This window comes from Melospiza melodia, unplaced genomic scaffold, assembly GCF_035770615.1.
Source record: "Melospiza melodia melodia isolate bMelMel2 unplaced genomic scaffold, bMelMel2.pri scaffold_18, whole genome shotgun sequence".
In the NCBI taxonomy this organism is placed as follows: domain Eukaryota; kingdom Metazoa; phylum Chordata; class Aves; order Passeriformes; family Passerellidae; genus Melospiza; species Melospiza melodia.
Window position 1 is genome coordinate 17,951,526 of NW_026948525.1, and position 21,297 is coordinate 17,972,822.

Consider the following 21,297-nt stretch of genomic DNA (forward strand, 5'->3'; position numbering starts at 1 on the left):
CATCTGTCCCGACCGTGCAACCCCCCGTCAATCCTACACTTACTATCCTAATATACGGCCTTTAGTTTATTCTTGTGTGTTGCCTTATAAAATTGTACAACTACTGGTACTGTCAATAGTCTAGAAGTGGAGGTATAAGGATTTTTGATGATAGGTAATTTAAGTTTGGGGAATAAATCAACGTCAGCACATGGATGCATTCCAGAGTTAGTGGAATGACACAAGGGATACTTGTACCTTGTTTGCTATTTCTTCTGCAAGGGCCCTGTAGGTGGATGGTAGATATGGCATTTATTTAAAAGAAAAAAAAGGGGAATTGTAGGCACACAGTTTGTGGGAATTAGGAGTGGGGCTGTGCCTGAGCCTCATTCCTAAGGGCTACAACCATGCAGTGCAGGTGAACAGTATTAAAGGCAATGAAACATGGAGTGCTGAGGTGTACTGACCAACTACCAAAGGGTACAGAGGGCACACAGGTGCAATGCATGTAAGATGAAGGATATAAAAGGTTGTACTGAAGAACAATAAAGGGCTGATGCTTGAAGCCTTCTTTGGTGTCAGTTGTACTCCCAGCTGTGACATCTGGTGACCCCATGTGATCCTGATGAGGTGATTCGGTCAGATGACTGTGGACCTAAGAGCAGTAAGGTGGTGGAGCCAGGCAGACTATGAGCTTGGGAACTGAGCCAGGTGGATCAAGAGCCTGAGAGCCTTAAAATCTGGATGAGTTATAGCCAGGCAGACCAGAGAGCCTGAAAAAAAGTAGGTGGACCTGAGAGCCTAGAAGCCTGGACAATGTATGAGATGCCCCAGCCAAGAGGAAGGGTGCTGGATATGAGGAGCAGATGCTACACACTTTGCTTATTTGGTACGAAAGAAATAGAGTGAGGCTATACACTTTGCTTGTTTGGAAGGGGATGGCTTGGGAGCTAGCACAATCTGCCTTTTTTAAAATGTGGGAGCATACCAGCCATGTTTTTGCTTATGCCCCTCCCTGCAGGCATGGTGGAGTGAGCCCTGCACTCCCTGGTTATGCTTTAGCCTTCTCTGTGATGTCACAGCTCATACTATAATGTCACACAACTGGTGTCTGATGTCACAGCCAACTCTGTGATATCATAATCTGCTCTATGATGTCAGACCCCTGTCCTGTGATTTCAGAGGTGGCTCTGTGATGTCACAGAGACAGTCTAAAATGCCATGGCTGCTTTATGACCTCACAAAACCTCTGTGATGTCATGGCTCACTCTGTGATCTCATGTTACCAGATGATAAATTGTCTACACCAGGTGAGCACACACAATGCTTGTTCTCCAAAACTACTGGCCCATGAAACTACACAATGCCCATTGTGTGAGAAGGGGAACTGAAATTCACCAGCCTCAGTGTCCTGCCAGCTCAGCCAGGCCCACTGGAACATTGGGGTCCACAAGCACCAGGGACCACCAGAGACCCCCAGGACAGAAGAACACATGGGTAAAGGGGAGGGGAAATATGTTAATGATTTTGGGGAAATGATTATCATATGCGTGTTTTGTCCAGGACAATCAATGAATATGTATGCAAAATACAGAATGTAAACAGAAACTTTCCTGCACTCAGCATGCACGGCTTTGGGAGGAGGTCCTGCTCAGTGCATCCAGCCAAATAAACAATGCTGTTTCTTAATGCTGCATTGGGATTATGGATTTTTCTGTTTTGCTAAATTTTTGGCAACAGTCCCAATCCCAAGGAAAGCTCTCTCTGCTGCTGTTCACAAACAGAGAAGGGCTGGTGGGAGAGGTGGTGTTTGGAGGCTGTCTGGGGTACAGTACCATAAAATAATTGAGTTTTCAGCATCCTGTGAAAGAAGGAGTGGCATCAGCAAAATGTCTACACTGGAATTAGAGAGGGCAGACCTTGGCCTATTAGGGATGCAGATTTGGAGAGTACTGAATGAGGTAAATCAGGTACTGATTTTTTAAGGGAAACAGCCCTTAAAAACAAAGGTGTCCAGGAAAGATGGACACACTTCAAGAAACTAATCGTAAGGGGGAAGGAACAGCCTGACCTGTCGCTGTCTCGGCTGTTTTATGGCCTGGAAAGGCTCGGGATGGCCTTGGGCAGCCCACGCTCCAAAGGACGAAAAGAGTCTTCAGGTTTTTTCTTGGTCTTCAGTGTTTATTAGTTTTTTATCGAAAAGATTTTCTCTTGGCCTGACAGAGGTCTGCACAGCAAGCCAGCCATGAGCACACTGAGAGCCCCCGGGGCGGTCACTTATCTTTATACTCAAAATTACGTATACGATATTTACCTATTTTCCCCGATACCTTTCACCCTTATTGACCAGTGCACTTTTAGTAAGGACCAATCCCAAAGTGCCACCATCACCACAGAAGATGGAGGCCAAGAAGAAGAAGAAGAAGGACAGGACACGCCCCAACTCCTCCATCTTACTTCTCCAGACCCCCCTGTACAGAAATTCTAAACCCTGTGTTTCACACTCTAATTAACTTCTCCCTTCACCATTCACCCCAGTGAAATCCTCCCATCCTCATACAGGTCTCGTCTCCTGTGCAGGATCAAAGTCCAGCCACCAGACGCTTCTGGCAACATTCCAGGACCTCTGAGCCCCCCAAGGGTGGTCTCGGTGACTCTGCACATCAATCCTGAGGTGCTGAGATCCCACACTGACCCTCTGCTCCAAAAGATGAGCAAGCAAGGAACATAACTGTCCTGGCTGGGCATGGAGCTTTCATGGGAACTCAGTGGAAAAAAGAGGGTGCATCACCTCTGGAGAGAAGGTCAGGAAACTCAGGTGTGTTTTAGAATGTTGTTAGGCCATGTAGAAAGAAAAGCAGAGATGTGAAACCTCAATTAGAGGTTAACCTGACCACTTTGGTAAAAAATATTAAAAAATATTTGTAATAATAAATTAATAGTCAAAGGAAGTAAAAGGAGAACCTCTATTCATTGCTGGATGCAGTGGGGAAGAGAGTAACTAAAGAAAAGGGAAAGGCTGAGGTATTTAACCCCTTCTTACCCTCAACTTTCAACAATAAGTGAAGTTGTCCTCAGGACAAGTGTTCTCCTGAGCTGTAGATGGGGCACAGGGAGCAGAACAGCCCCTGTAATCCAGGAGGAAGCAGCTGGGGACCTGCTGAGCCACTCAGATGCTCACAGGTGTCTCTGGGAGCAGATGGGATCCATCCCAGGGGGATGAGGGAGCTGTGGATGAGCTCCCCAAGCTGCTCTCCATCATTTACCATCAGTGCTGGCTCAGCAGGGAGGTCCCAGAGCACTGGAGGTGCCAATGTGAGCCCATCCCCAAGAAGGGCTGGAAGGGGGATCTGGGGACCTCCAGGCCTGTCAGCCTGACCTGGGTGCCCGGCAAGGTTATGGAACAGATCACCCTGAGTGCTATCACAGGGCACCCACAGGATGGCCGAGGGATCAGAGCCAGCCAGCGTGGATTTCAATATCTGCATTGATGGTCTGCATGAGGGGATTGAGTCCAGCATCAGCAAATTTGCAGATGACACCAAGCTGGGTGTGAGTGTGGATCTGCTGGAGGGTAGGAGGGCCCTGCACAGGGCCCTGGACAGGCTGGATCCAGGGCCCAAATCCAACAAAGTGAGGTTGAACAAGACCAAGTGCTGGGTCCTGCACTTTGGCCACAACAAGCCCTGCAGCACTACAGGCTGGGGACAAAGTGGCTGGACAGCAGCCAGGCAGAAAGGGACCTGCAGGGACTGATGGACAGCAGGCTGGACATGAGGCAGCAGTGTGCCCAGGAGGGCAAGGAGTCCAATGGCTCCTGGACTAGATCAGGAATGGTGTGGCCAGCAGGAGCAGGGCAGGGATTCTTCTGTGCTCGACACTGGTGAGGCCACACCTCGAGTGCTGTGTCCATTTCTGGGCCCCAATTTGGGAAGGCCATGGAGGGGCTGGAACGTGTCCAGAGAAGGGAAACGAGGCTGGGGAGGGGTCTGGAACAGAAATCTGGTGAAAAGGACCTGAAGGGGCTGTGGTTATATGATCTAGTGGAGACCCAGGGCAGACAAGGTGGTGTTAGAATGCAGGTTGGACTTGATGATCTCAAAGGTTTGTCCCAACAAACCTGAGTGGTTTCTCTGGTGTCCCCCAGAGAAATGCTCTGGGACACTGCCCTGGGCTGTGCAGCGCACTGGGGATGGATCAGCCCCTGCTCTGCTGCTCCTTCCCGTCTCCCCCAGGGCCCTTGCAGAGCCCCAGCCATGCTGTTTGCCCCAAGCCTGCTCACAGCCAGCCTGGGGCTGCTCATGGGGCTTTTCTGTGCTGAGCATTGGCCTGGCCGTGTCCTTGAGAGAGCCTGGGCAAGGAGCCTGGAGCTCCCAGGGCCTGGGCTGAGGCGTCAGCGCTGCCCCAGCAGTGCCCATGGCCTGTCCCTGCTGCAGCCCCGGCACTGCCACCCCCAGGGCTGTGCCCAACCCCGAGAGCACTCAGGCCCTACAGCCACACCAGGGCCACCAGGGCAGCGGGGCAGGGCCATGGCAGCAGCACTGGCAACACCAAGTGCTGCTGCTGCTGGGCACAGCTGCTGGGCCAGCACTGATCTGCCCCCAGCTCTACACACAGACATTGCTGCCGCAGCTCCACAGAAGGCAACAAAAGGGGGATCTCCAGTAAAAACTTTGCTGGGAGATCCTTTAGTTCATTTGAAGCCACCAACACTGCAGCTCCTCATTGACACAGTCTGGGCCTACAGAGAAAATGGAGAGAAAAAAATGGGAAATGGAACACACATTGGCCTTGTTTTAGAGAGTACTAGAAAACAAACAAACAAAAAATGAAAAAAATCGACAGAGTTATCAAAGATGACTTTTATTAGAAGTGATTTGCAGGAATAGGCCAGCAGTTTAATGCTTCCTAAATATTCTCTTCATCAGTGTCCACACTGCAGCCTTGAGCTCGTTGTTCCTCAGGCTGTAGATGAGGGGGTTCAGGGCTGGAGGCACCACCGAGTACAGAACTGACACCACCAGATCCAGGGATGGGAAGGAAATGGAGGGGGGCTTCAAGTAGGCAAAAAATGAGGTGCTGACAACCATGGAGACCACAGCCAGGTGAGGGAGGCAGGTGGAAAAGGCTTTGTGCCATCCCTGCTCAGAGGGGATCCTCAGCACAGCCCTGAAGATCTGCACATAGGAGAAAACAATGAACACAAAACAAGCAAAACCTAAACAGACACCAAGCAGTGAAATCCAAATTTTTCTGAAGCTGGAGTGTGAGCAGGAGAGTTTGAGGATCTGGGGCACCTCACAGAAGAACTGGCCCAGGGCACTGCCATGGCACAGAGGCAGGGAAAATGTATTGGTTGTGTGCAGCAGAGCATAGAGAAAGGCACTGGCCCAGGCAGCTGCTGCCATGTGGGCACAAGCTCTGCTGCCCAGGAGGGTCCCGTAGTGCAGGGGTTTGCAGATGGACACGTAGCGGTTGTAGCACATGACGGTCAAGAGGGAAAACTCTGCTCCCATAAAGAAGACAAATAAAAACACCTGAGCAGCACATCCTGCATAGGAGATGGTCCTGGTGTCCCAGAGAGAATTGTGCATGGCTTTGGGGACAGTGGTGCAGATGGAGCCCAGGTCGCTGAGGGCCAGGTTGAGCAGGAAGAAGAACATGGGCGTGTGCAGGTGGTGGTCGCAGGCTACGGCGCTGATGATGAGGCCGTTGCCCAGGAGGGCAGCCAGGGAGATGCCCAGCAAGAGGCAGAAGTGCAGGGGCTGCAGCTACCGCGTGTCTGCCAATGCCAGCAGGAGGAAGTGCCTGATGGAGCTGCTGTTGGACATTTGCTATCTCTGGACATTGGGAACTGTTCATGGAGAAAAGTCAGTGACCGGTTTAGAGAAACTTCTTCCAGTAAAATCAAAGCCTTTTTCCATAGACCCTTCTCCTGTAACACTCTGACACCCTTTTCAATTTCCAGATTTTCCTTCAGCTCCAAGTGTGGAGCCCTGGCTGGTGCTGCCTGACTGGGACTTCATGTTCAGGGCAGCTACACACAGAGGTTTTTATAGTTCAGCCTTGCTGTGCAGATATAGGAGGGGCACAGGGACCTGTCCTCGTATTCCACTTTGGATCTCTGTTAATACAAAAAGCCCTGTCAGCATCTGCCCTCCCACTGCCAGAGAACAGGAATGGTATAGTCTCTTTAAATGTTCTAGTGTTATTTACAGCTTTTCTTCATCTCCCCTGCTGATTATTTTTGGATGTCAGAAAGTCTTTGCATTTCTGCTGCCCTCAAGGAGAACAGTGAGTTCTCTGAGGCAAGGTGGTGAGTGGAGAGGGAGGGGAGGAAGTCTGTCACCCTGTCACATTCCAGGATTCTCTGGGTTTTCACCTTTCCCAGAGAGAGGATGATCACCGTCCCATGTTTCCTTTAAAAACCATCCTGACATTGCTGAGAGCAGATGGATCCCCACAGTCCAGCAAATGTCCATCCCCTTCTCAAGGTCTCAGCCCCACGTTTGTACCCAGGGACAGACAGGGCTCATTTCACCAACCCAACAGAATTTTCTCATCACAGACCTTCTGTGTCTCACCATGGGGCTTTTAGATAACACAGAGATGCTACAGGACAGGTTTGTATCATGGAGGGAAGCTCAAAGCTTGGACTGAAATCTCAGGGATATTCGAGGTGTCCTTATGCTGGTATTGGATGAAGGGAGATGCAGCTCCTTCCCTGGCTGCACTGACAGCATTGCCCAGAGCCAGGCACTGGGGACAGCGTCACCCTGAGCCAGCTGTGCCCCCTCCAGAGCCCCCAGTGCTGGGCAGCTGCTCCCAGCCCTGTGCTCTGCAGAGGGAACTGGGCCTGGGGCTGCAGAGCTGCCCCATGGCTCTGCTGCAGCTCTGCCTGCACAGGAGGGGCAGAGGCTTGGCTGGGGCACAGGGGGGATGGGGCTTGTTCAGAGGGAGGGGCTGCACTGGAGAGGGTCCTGTGGGCATCTCTAAACTCTCCCTGCCACAGCATTGCTGGGTTTTGTTTTCTCTCATTGCCTGATCTTTCTGATTCCTGGTGATTTTCCTCTGCAGGTGTTTCCCTGTGCCTGATCTCATTGTGCCACCACTCACAGACCCCAAATCTCTGTGCACTCTCCTTGGCCCTACAGAACCCTGCCTGTTTGCAGGGCACTGGCTGGGGCAGGTTCTGTTTGCAGCTTGGAGAAAGGACAGCTCAGACTGAGCCTGATGTGTCCAGCAAAGATGATGCTGGTGCTGCCCATGGGCAGAGTGGCTGAAAGTATATTAGGGATCTCCTGTGAATCTACAGAACACAAAAATAACAGTTCCAATGTCTCAGGAATGTTTAAAATTTCATAATTAATAGCTCATAATCGATCTTTAATATTAATCCCCCTGGTCCCTGCCATTTTCCAATATTAGGAAACTGAATACAAAGTCTTTGGAAATGTCCTAATTTTTAATGAAATCCTTGTATTGGAAATATTTCATGACTGACCAGCATTCCTCAGCATGTCAAAGCTTCCTGAGCATTTCACCTCCCCTGCACCAGAAATATTCAGAGTTTTACTCACAGAGTCTGGAGGCATTGGGATGTTCCAGCTTTAGGAGATGGCTTCAGGAGCTGCAGCTGCAGTGTGCTGCAGCCAGAGGTTCCTGTGCCAAGGACTGGCAGTGACTGTGCCCCAGGCACTTCTCAGCACCTTCCCAGCCCTGACTGATTGAAGCTCTCTGTGCCTCTGTGCTGTGCCCGGGGTGGCTTCAGGCAGTGCCCCAGCCTGGCTGGGCGGGGAGAGGAGCTGCTCCTCAGCAGAAATGACTTTTTGAAGCTCTCCTTGGTTTCCCAGGAGCTGCCTCTGGGCAAGGAGGCCAGCCCAACTCATCAGCACAGACACAGCACAAGGACTTTATTGACCCTCTTGGGGCTTTGGTGTTGTTTACATCAGACTCAGTCCCTGAGAGTGTCCTCAAAAAACTTCTGAAGAACTCAAAGTTAAATTGAAATTCTGAAGCTTCTTGATGTTTTTATGGGTCTCACTGAGGAACACAACTGGGAAAGTGTCCCCAAATTCCAGTTAGAGCAGAACACTGGAGGCAGTGATGACAGCTGAGGACAAACAAGGCAAAGATGTCTCTGGTGCTGAGCAAAGCTGGATGCAAAGGGCCAAGGCCTGAGCCCCAGCCCCTGGCCAGGCAGATCCTGTCCCTCCCTCCTTGCTCAGGGCCCTTCCCGGGATGGGCACTGGCATGTGGGGATGTGCAATGCCAAGGGCAGGAGCATGGGGCGGCCCCTGCCAGGCTGCTGAGCAGGGACGAGGAGGCAATGAGGCCCCAGGCCTGCAAGGGTCACTTGTCTCCTGCTCCTGCCTCAGGCCCAGGCCCAGCAGCCATGGCCGAAGTGCTGCCCAAGTTGGCTCTGGCAGGGCTGTCTTGCAGCTGCTGCTCATCCCTGTGCCCTGTGCAGCCCAGGCTGTCCCACGGTGTCCCTGCCCTGCGCCTCTGTCCCTGCAGGCTGTCGGCATCCCCCGGCTGCCCCACCTGGCTGGGCCCTTCCTTTGCTGACAGCTCTGCCTCCTGCCTGCCCCTGCCCGCCCACACAGAGCCCTGGGCTGCTCCAGGCGCCTGCTGGGGGATGTGTTGCACCACAGCCCTGCCCTGGGAGGGAAATTTCTTTCTCTTTGGGTTCTGTCTGATCCTCCCTATCTGCCCTTTGCATTAATTCTTTCTTTTTCTGTCTGTTCTCTACTTTGTCAGAAGGATCCACCATCTCTGAAACCTCTCTTAAATCCTTCCCAGGCCTCTCCTCTGCTGTCCTCGATCTCCACCCCACTGAGCACAGAGATGCTTTGTCCCTATATTGTGCTCATGTGCTTGAGGCCTCCAAACCCCATCTTGGGAGATCTCTCAGCCCTCTCCAATGTATTCGCAAATGAAAACATTCTGCTCATAGTCTAAGAAAATCACCTCAGGACAAGACCAGTCAGACCTGTGTGTCCTGGCTACTTTTGCCTTGGAGCAATCCTTGGATGGATGGAATTTTTTAGGCCGAATTTCAGTTTTGCCCATGGGCACTTTAATGTGAACAACGATTCTCTTCTATTGGAAGGAAAATAGATGCCCAGTGTTTCAGGGGCAGATGAGCAGCAGCCACCAAGGGCCAAGGCAAGCCAGACCTTTCTGGAATTGCAGCTTGTGCGTGAGAGAAATCCTTGGATACACATAATTTGGGAGGTAGAATACAAGATTTGGCCACTGGTCCCTTGATGATAAGGCCATTTCTTTTCCATCTGAAGGAAAGCAGAGAGCCCCAGGGTTTGATGGTAGATGAGAAGCAGCCCCTAGGAGGCCAAGCCAGCCAGACTCGTCTCTCCTGGCAGCTTTTCATTGGGACCTATCCTTGGATATCTGAAATTCAGGGGCCAGATCTCAAATTTGGCCACAGCCCCTGGACGAGGAGACTCTTCTATTTCCATCACAAGGAAGGCAGAAAGCCCCAGTGTTTCAGGGGTAGATGACAGGTGGCCATCAGAGCCCACAGCACCAGCCAGAGCTGGCAGGTTTTGTCTGGGAGAAACCCTTCATATAGTGAATATATTAGGAGGAGTAGCAATTCTGGCCATGGAGGAATAAGAAGATTCTTTTCCATAGGAAGGAAAGCACAGAACCCCAGTGCATCAGGGGCTGATGAAGTGCAGGCACCAGAGACCAAGGCCAGCCAGACCTGTCTGTAATGGCAGCTTTTGTGTAGGGGCAATAATTGGATATAGGACTTTTGGTGGTAGAAACCCAATTTCAACCATGGGCACCTGGTGAAGGATGGTTCTTTTCCCTTAGGATGGAAAGGGCAGAGCCCCAGTGTTTCAGGGCAGAAGTCAGGCAACCACCAGAAGCCAAGGCCAGCCAGACCTGTCTGCACTGGGAGATCTTGTCTGGGAGAAAAAACCCTTGAATGCAGGAATTTTGGAGGACAAGTACAAGTTTTGGTCATGGGTGCTTGTGCAGGAGGGATATTTCTTTTCTTCCATAGGAAGGAAAGCACAGAGCCCCAGTGTCTGAAGGCAGATGAGATCCAGCTCTCAAGAAGACAAGGGCAGCCAGACCTGTCTGTAATGGCAGCTTTTATGTGGGAGAAATCCCTGGATATTGGGAATTTTGGAGGGGGAATCCCATTTTGGCCATGGATGCTTGAATGAGAAGAGCAGTTCAGCAGTTCTTTCCCATTTGAAGGAAAGCCCAGAGCCCCAGGGTTTCAGGGGTACAAGAGAAGAGACCCTTGACATGCCAAGGGCAGTTGGACCAGTCAGGCCAAGCCAAACCTGTTCCCTGTTCCCTTGGATCCATGGAGCCCTGCAGTGTCACAGTTGTGGTGTCATATTGGATCCTTGGTTCCATGAGGCCCAGATGTGTCACACTGGCCTCTTTGTTTCCATGGGGCTCCGGAGTGTCACAATGGTCCCTGGCTTCCATGAGCCTTGCAGTGTCACAGGGGTCTCCTTGGTGCTGCAGTGGCACAATGGACCCTTGGTTCAATGGGGACTCACAGTGTCTGAAGGGCTTCCTTGGTTCCATGAGGCCCTGCAGAGCCCCTTGATTCAACGAGGCCTCCAAGTGTCATCATGGTCTCCAGGATTCCATGAGGCCCCACAATGTCCCAATGGACCTTTGGTTCCATGGGGTCCTGCACTGTTCCATGGATCCTTAGTTCCATGGGGCCCTTGAGTGTCCCAATGGATTCCTTGGTTCCATGGTGCCGCACAGTGTGACAACTGCCCCTTGGCCTGCCAAGACCCCACAGTGTCACAATGATTCCTTGCTTCCATGAGGCCTTGTAGTGTCACAATGGTCTCCATGATCCCATAAGGCCTTGCAGTGTCACAACAGACCATTGGTTTCATGGAGCCCCACAGTGTCACTATGGTCCCCTTGGCTCCACAAGGCTCTGACGTGCCACGATCGCCCTTTGGTTTCTCAAGGCCACCAAGTGTAAAAATGACCTCCATGGTTCCATCAGACTCTGCTGTATCACAATGGCTCTTGGTTCCATGAGGCCACACAGTTTAACAATGGACCCTTGGTTCCATCAGGCCTTGCTGTGTCACAATGGACTTCTGGTTCCATGAGCTCTCACACTGCCAGCAGCAGTCTCCTTGGTTCTGCAGTGTCTCCATGGACCCTTTGTTCCATGAGGTTCTGCAGTAGAACACGCTCACCTTGGTTCCATGAGGTTCTGCAGTGTCACAATGGACCCATGGTTCCACCAGGCCCTGCTGTGTCACAATGGCCCCTTGGTTCCAAGAGCATTCTCAGGGTCACAATGGTCTCCTTGGATCCACAGTATCACAATGGACCATTGGTTCAATGAGGCCCCAATGTGCCAAAATGGATTTTGGTTCCACGGGGTTCTGCTGTGTCACAATGGACCCTTGGTTCCATGAGTTTGCACAGTGTCACAGCTGGATCCTTGGTTCTGTGAGGCCCCACTGCCACCAAATCTCTGAGATATCCGAAAAAACCTCCTTAACAGTCATTTGCTATTTCAGAGGGAATCATGTATTCAGGCCTGAGGTCCAACATGGGATAACTCCTAACCCTATGTGGACATGTAATTCTACCAGTATGTTGCTTATATACAGTCCCTAAATGTGAATTACAATTTACCCATTTCCATAAAACCCACCCCAAGTTTCCCAGATTCACTCCTTGTTTTCTCTATTCCTGCCCCCTTGAGTCAGATGTCTTCTCCTCTTCCAACCATCCTTGCTGGGAAAGCAGCCGCTGCATGCCTTGTTCCTGTGCTGGAAGTTCACAGGCAGGGTAAAAATGGAATGAACCCTTTTGGTATCAGCCCCAGGCTTTGTGTGGGCAGGCAGGGGCAGGCAGGAGGCAGAGCTGTCAGCAAAGGAAGGGCCCAGCCAGGTGGGGCAGCCGGGGGATGCCGACAGCCTGCAGGGACAGAGGCGCAGGGCAGGGGCACCGTGGGACAGCCTGGGCTGCACAGGGCACAGGGATGGGCAGCAGCTGCAAGACAGCCCTGCCAGAGCCAACTTGGGCAGCACTTCGGCCATGGCTGCTGGGCCTGGGCCTGAGGCCACGAGGGGACAAGTGACCCTTGCAGGGCTGGGGCCTCATTGCCTCCTTGTCCCTGCTCAGCAGCCTGGCAGGGGCCGCCCCATGCTCCTGCCCTTGGCATTGCACATCCCCACATGCCAGTGCCCATCCCGGGAAGGGCCCTGAGCAAGGAGGGAGGGACAGGATCTGCCTGGCCAGGGGCTGGGGCTCAGGCCTTGGCCCTTTGCATTCCTCAAACACATCCAGCTTTGCTCAGCATCAGAGACACCTTTGCCTTGTTTGTCCCCAGCTGTCATCACTGCCTGCAGTGCTCTGCACTAACTGGAACCTGGGGACACTTTCTCAGTCGTGTCCCTCAGTGGAACCCATAAAAACGTCAAGGAACTTTGGAGTCTAAATTTAAGTTTGAGTTCTTCAGAAGTTTTTTGAAGACACTCTCAGGGACCGAGTCTGATATAAACAACACCAAAGCCCTGAGAGGGTCATTAAAATTTTCCTAGTCCAATTATGGAGAAAGATTTCAAGGACCTTGTAAGAAATACAGATTTCTATTTTAAGGGATGTATTTTATTTTATTTCTCTTTAGAGTAGAGTTGATTGCATAATTCTGTTATTGATATTGACCCAGGGTCTCTCCTCAGCAGCTCTGGCCTGCTCACAGGAGCTGTGTCTGGTGCTCTGACCCAGTGTGGACAACCTTGCTCCACATTGCCCAGCCCCATCCTGTCTGTCCTCACTCCCCTGGGCCCTGCTGTGCTTGGAGAGTTGGCTGCACTCAGCCTAAGAGGGTTTTTCACTTTTGGGGGCTTTTTGAAGCAATCTGAACGTCCTGATTTTCCCCACTGCAAACAGACACACTGCACCGGTGTGTGCCAGCCCAAGGTGCCGCCAAAGGCACTGCAGAGCTGCCCTGGGCCAGCTGTGAGGGTGGATCATCAGCCCAAGCTGCACTGGGCCACTGCAAGGGGCTGTGGCCATGGGCACTGCACTGACCCTACTGCTGGGTTTGGCTGCCATGGCCACCGAGAGAAATTAAACTGTCCTTGGAAACACTGGGGAGGCCTGGGACCTACTGGGGAACACTGGAACGCTGTGGGAGACACTGGGACATACTGGGAGTGACACTGGGGGATACTGGGAGAAACTGGGGACACTGGGGATTTTGCACGGAAGACTGGGGACACTGGGGCATCCTGTGGATGACATTGGGAGGAACTGGGAACAACTGGGAATGAACTCGAGTGTGTTGGGATAGATTGGGCTGCACTGGGAGGAACTGGAGGGGCACTGGGGTTGAACTGCGCTCTACTTGGGATGAAATGGACTTTACTGGGTTTATACTTGTCTGTACTGGGAAGGAACTGGGCTGTCGTGGAAGAGACTGGAGGAGGGTGATTTGGCTGTTCCCACCTACAACGCATCCCATTTGCCGGGCCTCCCGCCCATCAGCAGTTGCAGCTAATCAGCACCTGGGATCCGGGTCTGGGGGCAGTGTCTAGATGGGCGCCATATTTCTTTTTGCCTACATCTCCCATCATGCCCCGCGGCCAGATACAGCCGCATTGAAGCCGGGACTACAACTCCCTTAATGCACTGCGCTCCAAAGAACCCCGGGATCCGCCCCCATATGTCCCATAAGTGTCCCCCAGACCCTCCAGGATCCCTCAGTGCCTCCACAGCGCCCATTTAGGACCCCCCCCAAAAGCGTCCCCGGATCCCCTGAGTGCTCCCAACCTCACAGATGCCCGGTACAGCCACTTCTGGGAATTCATCTCCTCTCATCCCCCGCGGCCCCAGAGCCCCTCAGAACAGTCCCGCGCCTAAAACTCCTGCTGTGATCCGGGCCCTAAAGGGCCCGGTTAGAGATCCCAGACCTCCTCCCAAGGGCTCCGAAGACGTTTACGTTCCCCTCGAGGGCCTCAAGTCGCGGCTCGGACACAAAAGTGTCCCCCAAGAGCCTTCTCTGACCTCCAAATATCGTGTTCGAGCCACTTTCGGGACTACAGCTCCCATCATGCTCCGCGGCGAACGTCCGGCGCTATTCCAGACGAGACTTCATCTCTTGTCGTGCCCCGCGCCCCACCGAGAGCCATTGTAGCTGCACCTAGAACTCCCGTGATGCTCCGCGGCTCCGTTAAACTGTATGATACCCGCGCCTACAACTCCCATCAACGCCCGCGCCCCAGAGAGCCTCGTTCGAGGCCCCCAAGGGCCCGCCCAGATCCCGAAAGACCCCAAAATCCCCTCCCTGACCTCCAAGGGCCCTCCTGGACCCCCAAGTGCTGCCCCGGACCCCGAACTGTCCCTCAGAATCTCTGAGTGCCCCTTCAAGTGCACACCCGGCTCCCCCAAGTGTCCTCCAGACCCTCAAGTTCTCTCTGAATTCCCTCCCCAGACCCAAAACTGCCCCAAATGTGTTCCCGAAACGTCTCCATGGACTTCAAGGTGCCCTCACCAACCCTCCCCCCTGGCCCTGTATTTTTTTGTAAATATTGTAAAAAGAATTTTAAAAAGACGACAAAAAGAGTGCAAATGTATCTAATTACCAGAAAGAGGAATAAATAAATTACTGCTAGAACTTAATTAATTAATGAAGGTGTGAAAAACCCCAATCACTTGTTTTTAAAATTTTAAAAGTTTAATACTAATATAATGGTTATAAAAATAGTAATACAATTTGAGTAATAATAATTTGGACAATTTGAATTAGGATAATATGAGACAATAAAGAGAAAGAGTTACGGACATCCAGGTACCTTTTTCTTGGCAGCACGAGACCAGTAAAGGACGCCCATTATCAAAGGATTAACCCTGAAACCAATAGCCCGTTGTATAGTCATAGACTTCATACATGATGCATAAATTCCAGTCAAATACAGGATTCTGTCTGGTCATCATCAAATTCTTCCTTCTAATCTGAACAGAGCCTTTGAGGCAGGAAGAAGTTTGTTTCTTCTGATAAGAGGGCAAAAAATTCTTTTTCTCTGAAATATTTAGGTGTCCTGGGGCTGCTATCTGCTGTGAGTGCCTCATTCCGTTCTTAAAAATCCCACTAACATAGTTCCTATTTTTAACTACAAAAGCTACCTTTTAATTACAAGACTACATATAGTATTAAAATGTTACTACAGCACTACTAATCAAGAAATCAAAATACATGTGGTAAATATCTGCATAGAGCCATATAATATGCACTTTTAATAAAGGGAATTGTCTTACTTAGAAACATTGAGCATTCATTTTCTCGGCTACTAAAAATGCATTGATTTTTTCTATATAAATATAAAGACAAGGTAATAAAAACCAATAGTGTAGTTATAAATATAAATAAATATAATAAATATATACATAATAAAATATTAACATTAAATAATGCATTACAGAATAAAAATTAATAAATTCCATGAACATTTTTGGATGTTTTGGGATCTCAGTGAGGTTGGGGGTGCGGGTCAAGATCACTTGGGGAACGCTTCTGTCACCTCTTCAATGAACTGAAAAATAATAAAATGCACCCTTGATTAAAAACCAATCAGGAGGTGCATTTTGGAATCTCCCTCCTGAAGACAGCTCCAAACTGACTCCAATCACTGCTCAAGCCCTGGAGACTCAAAGACAATGGAAGGGAGACCAAGAGCTCCTGAGGCCTTTCTGTATTTTAATCAGCCCCACGCTGGATTTGGGGCTGGGTCCAGGAGCCTCAGGCATGCAGAGAAGGATGAGAAGCTGCTCAAGGAGTCAGCAGCAAAACTCCAAGTGCCTTGGAGCATGGCTGGGCCCCAGGGAGGGCAGGGAGTGCCAAAGGCTGCCCAGGGCCTGGTGAGAGCAGATCCTTGAGGGCAGGATTGCAGGGAGCCACAGGCTCTGAGCAGGGAACTGCAATGCTGAGCAAGGCCTGGCTTGGCTGCAGGAAGCAGAAAGGCCAAGCCCCAAGCCCAGCCTGGGCCAGCAGGGCCTGTCCGTCACGGCTGCCTTGGGGCTCTTGGTGGGCCAGGGGGATGTGAGGGGCAGCAAGGACAAATGGCATCAACCTGCAGCCCCTGCCAGCTGTGATAAATAGGGCCAGGAGAGCAGCTCCTTTTAAAGGCCTTTATTAAAGTCAGCTCTGGGTGGGGAACCCGAGGGGTTGCGCACACTGCCACTGCTCCCACTGGACAACGCTGAGGAGGAGGAGTGCAGCTTTGTCTTTCGGCACATCTGGGGCTTTCGTCCTCACGAGAGTCCTTAGGAAGGTGATGTTGGCTCTTAGTCCAGGGGTATCTTTCAAGCCGGGTACTATCAAAGTTATGGTGACAGGACAGAATCCAGCTCTGGTCTAGAGTGGGTGACTTAGTGTGGTTCTGGTGGGTTAAAGTCAAAGTTTATGTGCTGGTTTGTTGTTTTGAGAGGGTTCATATAGTTCCCACAGCCTTTCATTTGAATTCAGTCCGGGTGCAAGTCCTCCGGGGAGCAGGGGAGCAGGGGAAGTGGTTCCGATGGGAATGGAGACAAATCCCGGGTGAGAGGGAAAGGGGTACAAATACAGAGTATGATGGGGAGAGATACAAATACAGGGTAAAATTGTAACATCTAACAGCGGCAACTAAAGGCAAGTCTTAGAATTCTAACATTCAATGTTTAGCAGCAGACTAATATGGGGTACAAATAGAGAGTATGACAAGGAGAGATACAAATAGAGGGTAATATAGCAACATTTAACAACGGCAACTAAAGTCAAGTCCTAGAACTCGAACATTCAATGTTTAACAACAGACCAACACTTCAAATTAAGACCTTATCAACTTCATTAACATCAACCACCAGTTGCTACTCTGAAAAAGAGCTGTCGTCTCCAGGATTTTCATTCCTCACAATATATCCCCTCTTTCTTTTTGATCGAGTTTAAGCCCACATCAATTTGTAATTTCTGTTTTGTGGACATAAAACTTCTGTAATTTCTGATACTGGTCATAAACTCTTTTACCTGTTTTATGTTCTCCTTCTTGACTTTCAATCATCATTATTTTGGTTTTGGCTTGAGCAGTTGTTTCTGAAACCTCTGTACTAGCTTGAATTGTAGATGATATAATCTTATTTAAACATGGGAGTAGGCAAGGTAAGACTATTAAACTTATTAATGCCGCCACTACTATAAAGATTACTTTCTTCCACCATTTCCCTTTAAAAGACCAAAAATCATCCCACCAACTGGTGCCTATTAGGGGAGTCCACTTCTGATTTCCCACATATGCTATTTTTCGTATTTCTGTTGAGATGTTTCTTATTACCTCACTTCTATCATCGATTTTCAGGCAGCACTCTGATGAATTAAATTTTACACATATCCCTCTTTCATCGGCTACTAAGTAATCAACTGCAAGTCGAATTTGGTAGATGACAGTTCTAGTTTGGGCCAATTGGTAATTAATATGGTCAAGGACAAGTGATGTTCTTTTGGGCACTACTTCTAGTACTGCCTGGAGTCGAATGATCCTACTGAGCATGTAAATTGGAGTACGATATCCCCAGGATCCATCCTGGGCCCAGGTTGCAGGTCCATATGTGTTAATTATCTCTTCTGCTGTCCAGATTGTTCCCTTCCAGGTTTGTTTCCCCCCCAATCAATTATATTCCTCTTTTTCCAGTTAGTCTTTCTCAAATTGTCATACAATGGAACCCCTAAACTTGACCCTGATTCCTTTGGCAATAGAAAGAAAGCAGGTTTGATGACACCTACAGTGCAGCTTCCCATCCAGTCTCCTGGAAGAGTAGTATAGGCTGTGTTGCCACAAATCCAAAATAGATGATCGGGGGCTTTCCAAAAGATATCTCGGACTTCCCAAGGGTATTCTCAATATTTACATATTTGTCTAATTCCCCAAAAGGGGTTTACCCCTTTTTCTGCTCATTTGTGCAGCCTATAGCCTTCAGGATAAATGCACCCCTTTTCCTTTTTCCCAGTGGACCATTATTGATTTGGCTCTTGGGGAATCCATCTAGCATTTAAGTATTCAATCTTTAGATACCTCTTGCATGCCACCTTTCCCACTGGGGTATTATATCTCTTCCCTGCCCTTATTATGCATTCTTCCCCCAATTACTTTAGATTTTAAGTCCCATTGTTCTTTCCTTCTTTGTCCTAAAATGTGAGGTTTCTGTCCTGATTGTTCCCACCTTAGAACTTCTAATGGTCCTAAACTAATTCCCACCCATGGCCAAATTTCTGTCATTTTAATACTCCCACAGACCCAGCAGTTGGTTAGATTTAGTTCCTTACTAATTCTTTCAACTAGGTCTAGGAATAGGTTCTTCCCTAAGGGCATTTCTATTTCATCCTTTTTGGTGGTTACTGTTAATTGTCTTTCCTTTATTAGATCTTTCAGTCCTTCCTGATTACTTTCATGCTCAAAACAAAACCAAGTTTTTCCTACAGGGCATTCTCCAAGTAAGCGTTGCCTAAATGAGGCAGTGCTTCTCGCAATCCAATAGACTTTCCCGTCCTCTTGACAGGTAAATAACTGGGAGTAGTTAAAAAATAAGGATTTACATTGGTGTGAACCCTTATCAGTGACCCAAGGTTCTCCCCATCGTGTAGGGGGTGATAGTACATGGATTTTCCTTACTCCCTATACTTTCCATAAACAGGAATAACACCAGTCCTCCCAAGAGTCCAGTATGAACCATTGCTATGATCTCATCCAGCCTTGCCTCTTAGGACTGGGGAACTTTCTCCCTTCTCTTTCCTCCCACTTTCTATCAATTTAATAGCTCCCGAGGAATGTTCTGTAGGAGAGTAGGTTTGAAACCCCCAGGGTTTTCCTTGGAGAAAAGATAGATTATTAGAACTCTATTGGTGATATAACCTTTTGAACTTAAGTATCATACTAACATTTAATTCTTATAACTCTTCAACTTGTAACCTTGAACAGTTAAAAAGAGATGGAGGAACCCATTCTCTATATTCATGATAATATATGAAATCTTTACACCAAACAGTTAACAAAATGTTCACTCTAATCTCTAATCCAATAATATCATAATATACTCCAAAACAAATGAAGGCTCCAACACAAACTAAAAATTCTACATTCATAAGTCAACAACAAAAACAATAAATAATAATGACTTGAATAAAAAGTATAACAATTTTAATATATTAGTCTCTTGTACTTTTATCAGTCTTTCTAAGCAACCTTTGGTCTCTTTCTAAAGGTAACTTTGAGATTGTCCGAGTTTGGGATTTCAACCCACATGTAAGCGTCTGTAGCTGGTGCTGTTGGATCCAGTCTGCTGTTTGGTGGGGGTGGTACCGGTCCTTTGACTGGAGTGATGTGAGTCCAGCCTCTTTCTCGTGTCCTTCCTGCAGTGTGTGTCATGAGTAATACCTGGAAGGATCCTTCAGATTTTGGAGTTAATGGGGTATTACTCCATGACTTCATTAGTACCCAATCTCCCGGACTTATTTGGTGCACATCTGTATCAAGGGGGGAAGTTTGGGGAAGATATCCTCTTTTTCTCAGACTCTCTAGGGTCTTTCCAATGGTTTATATTTACTTTCAGGTAGCTGTTTCCCCTTCAAAATAGTCCCCATGTCGACGGAAGGGAACCAGGACATCAGTTTGATCATCACAGGCTCGATTTTATTGATCAGTACGGCGGGTTAAATACAGTTAATAATGAGCTTCATACATATTGCAAAAGTTGAGCTCAGGATTGGTCAGCTTGCATATCAGCACCTACGCCTACTTCTACATTCCTATGGTTCTACTTTTGATACTTTCTACATATTCTTAGGATGTATTCAGGACTAATCTCAACTCCCTATCCTCATGTTGCAGCAAGGTCGCTGCTGACTCTTCCTTTTAGATTGCTGACTGCTGACTTTTCTCCTTCAGTTTAACCAGTGGCATTATGTCAGTATGGCCTTTCTCAGCTAACCAATTATTAATAATGCTCTCCACATTTCCCCCGTTTTCTTCTTGTGCAAGGAGATTAGTTTGCCATGTTTTTGCTATTGTACGGCTGACCATGTTTTGGATACAGTTAAAGATACAAGGCAAAATAAGCAAAAACAGTAAAATTACACCCAGCAATCCTATAGCATAGATCACAAGGTTCCTCAGCCACGGTCCGAGTCCCAGGCCTTTAAGCCATTCGTCAATTCCTAAACCGTCTTCTTCCTTAAGTTTGTGAAGTCCCTGTTGTAATTCTTTTATCTTAGTGTGAATGGACACTGAATGATCAGACAGATTCATGCAACACATTCCCTCGAACTCTTCACCTCCATGTCCTTGTGCTAAGAGCAAAAAATCTACAGCAGCTCTATTTTGCAAAACAGCATGGTTAACACTTTGCACATCTGCAGTTAGCATGTCTAGAATTTGTGATGTCTTGTTCAGCTCATTCTTTGCCCAGCATCCTAATTGTTTTGCTAAATTCATGGCTTTATTGGCAGATCCTCCTGGTAAGATAGTTGAAACCACCACCTGTTTGAATGTGCCCCAAAACCGTGGATCTCCTATCTTGCTGCAGTCTAAGTCATGTATGCTACGTTTTCTCCTGTTTGAATTTTGACTCAGCTGCATTAGCAAGGACACATTAGGATGAAACAGTGACAATTTTCCCAAAAAACAGGGTCCACCCTGTGGTTTAGCTGGTATACCATTCCATGCCCTGTCTCCACAAATCAAAAATATTCCTGTGGGTAATTTCATTGGTGCTGTGATATTTGTGCCGTTACATTGACTGTAATGCTGTGGAGAGAATTCACTCACATTCAGGGATGAATCTAGGGTGGCCCATGTTTCTTTAGGTTGGTTTAAATTCTGAGCACCCAAAAGTTTGAAGCTAAACCATCCACCAGCTGTAGTGTTAGATATGCTGGCATTTGTACTTCCAAAAAGATCCAATTCTTCAGGAGGAGAATGCAAAGAGGTGTTAAGTGATTGGATTAGTAAGCATTGACGATAGCCATCACTCTGACCTGCAGTATACCCTTGTTGTACTGGCAATGTGATGTTTGACATGTTAGACATACATAAGGTTTGATTGTTTATCAAACTGCAAAATTCTCCAGGAGACCACACCGGAAGTCCCACCAGGCATGTTCGAAATGGGTTAGTGACTCCTCCAAGACTAAGACAAAGTGATGATTGGTTAGTTTGATTAGCAAGCGTTACCCATAAATTTTCCCTTGGTTGACTAAAGTGTGTTACTCCTACTGCTTCACTTGCTACAGCATTGAGCAGTATTACAAAAACAAAC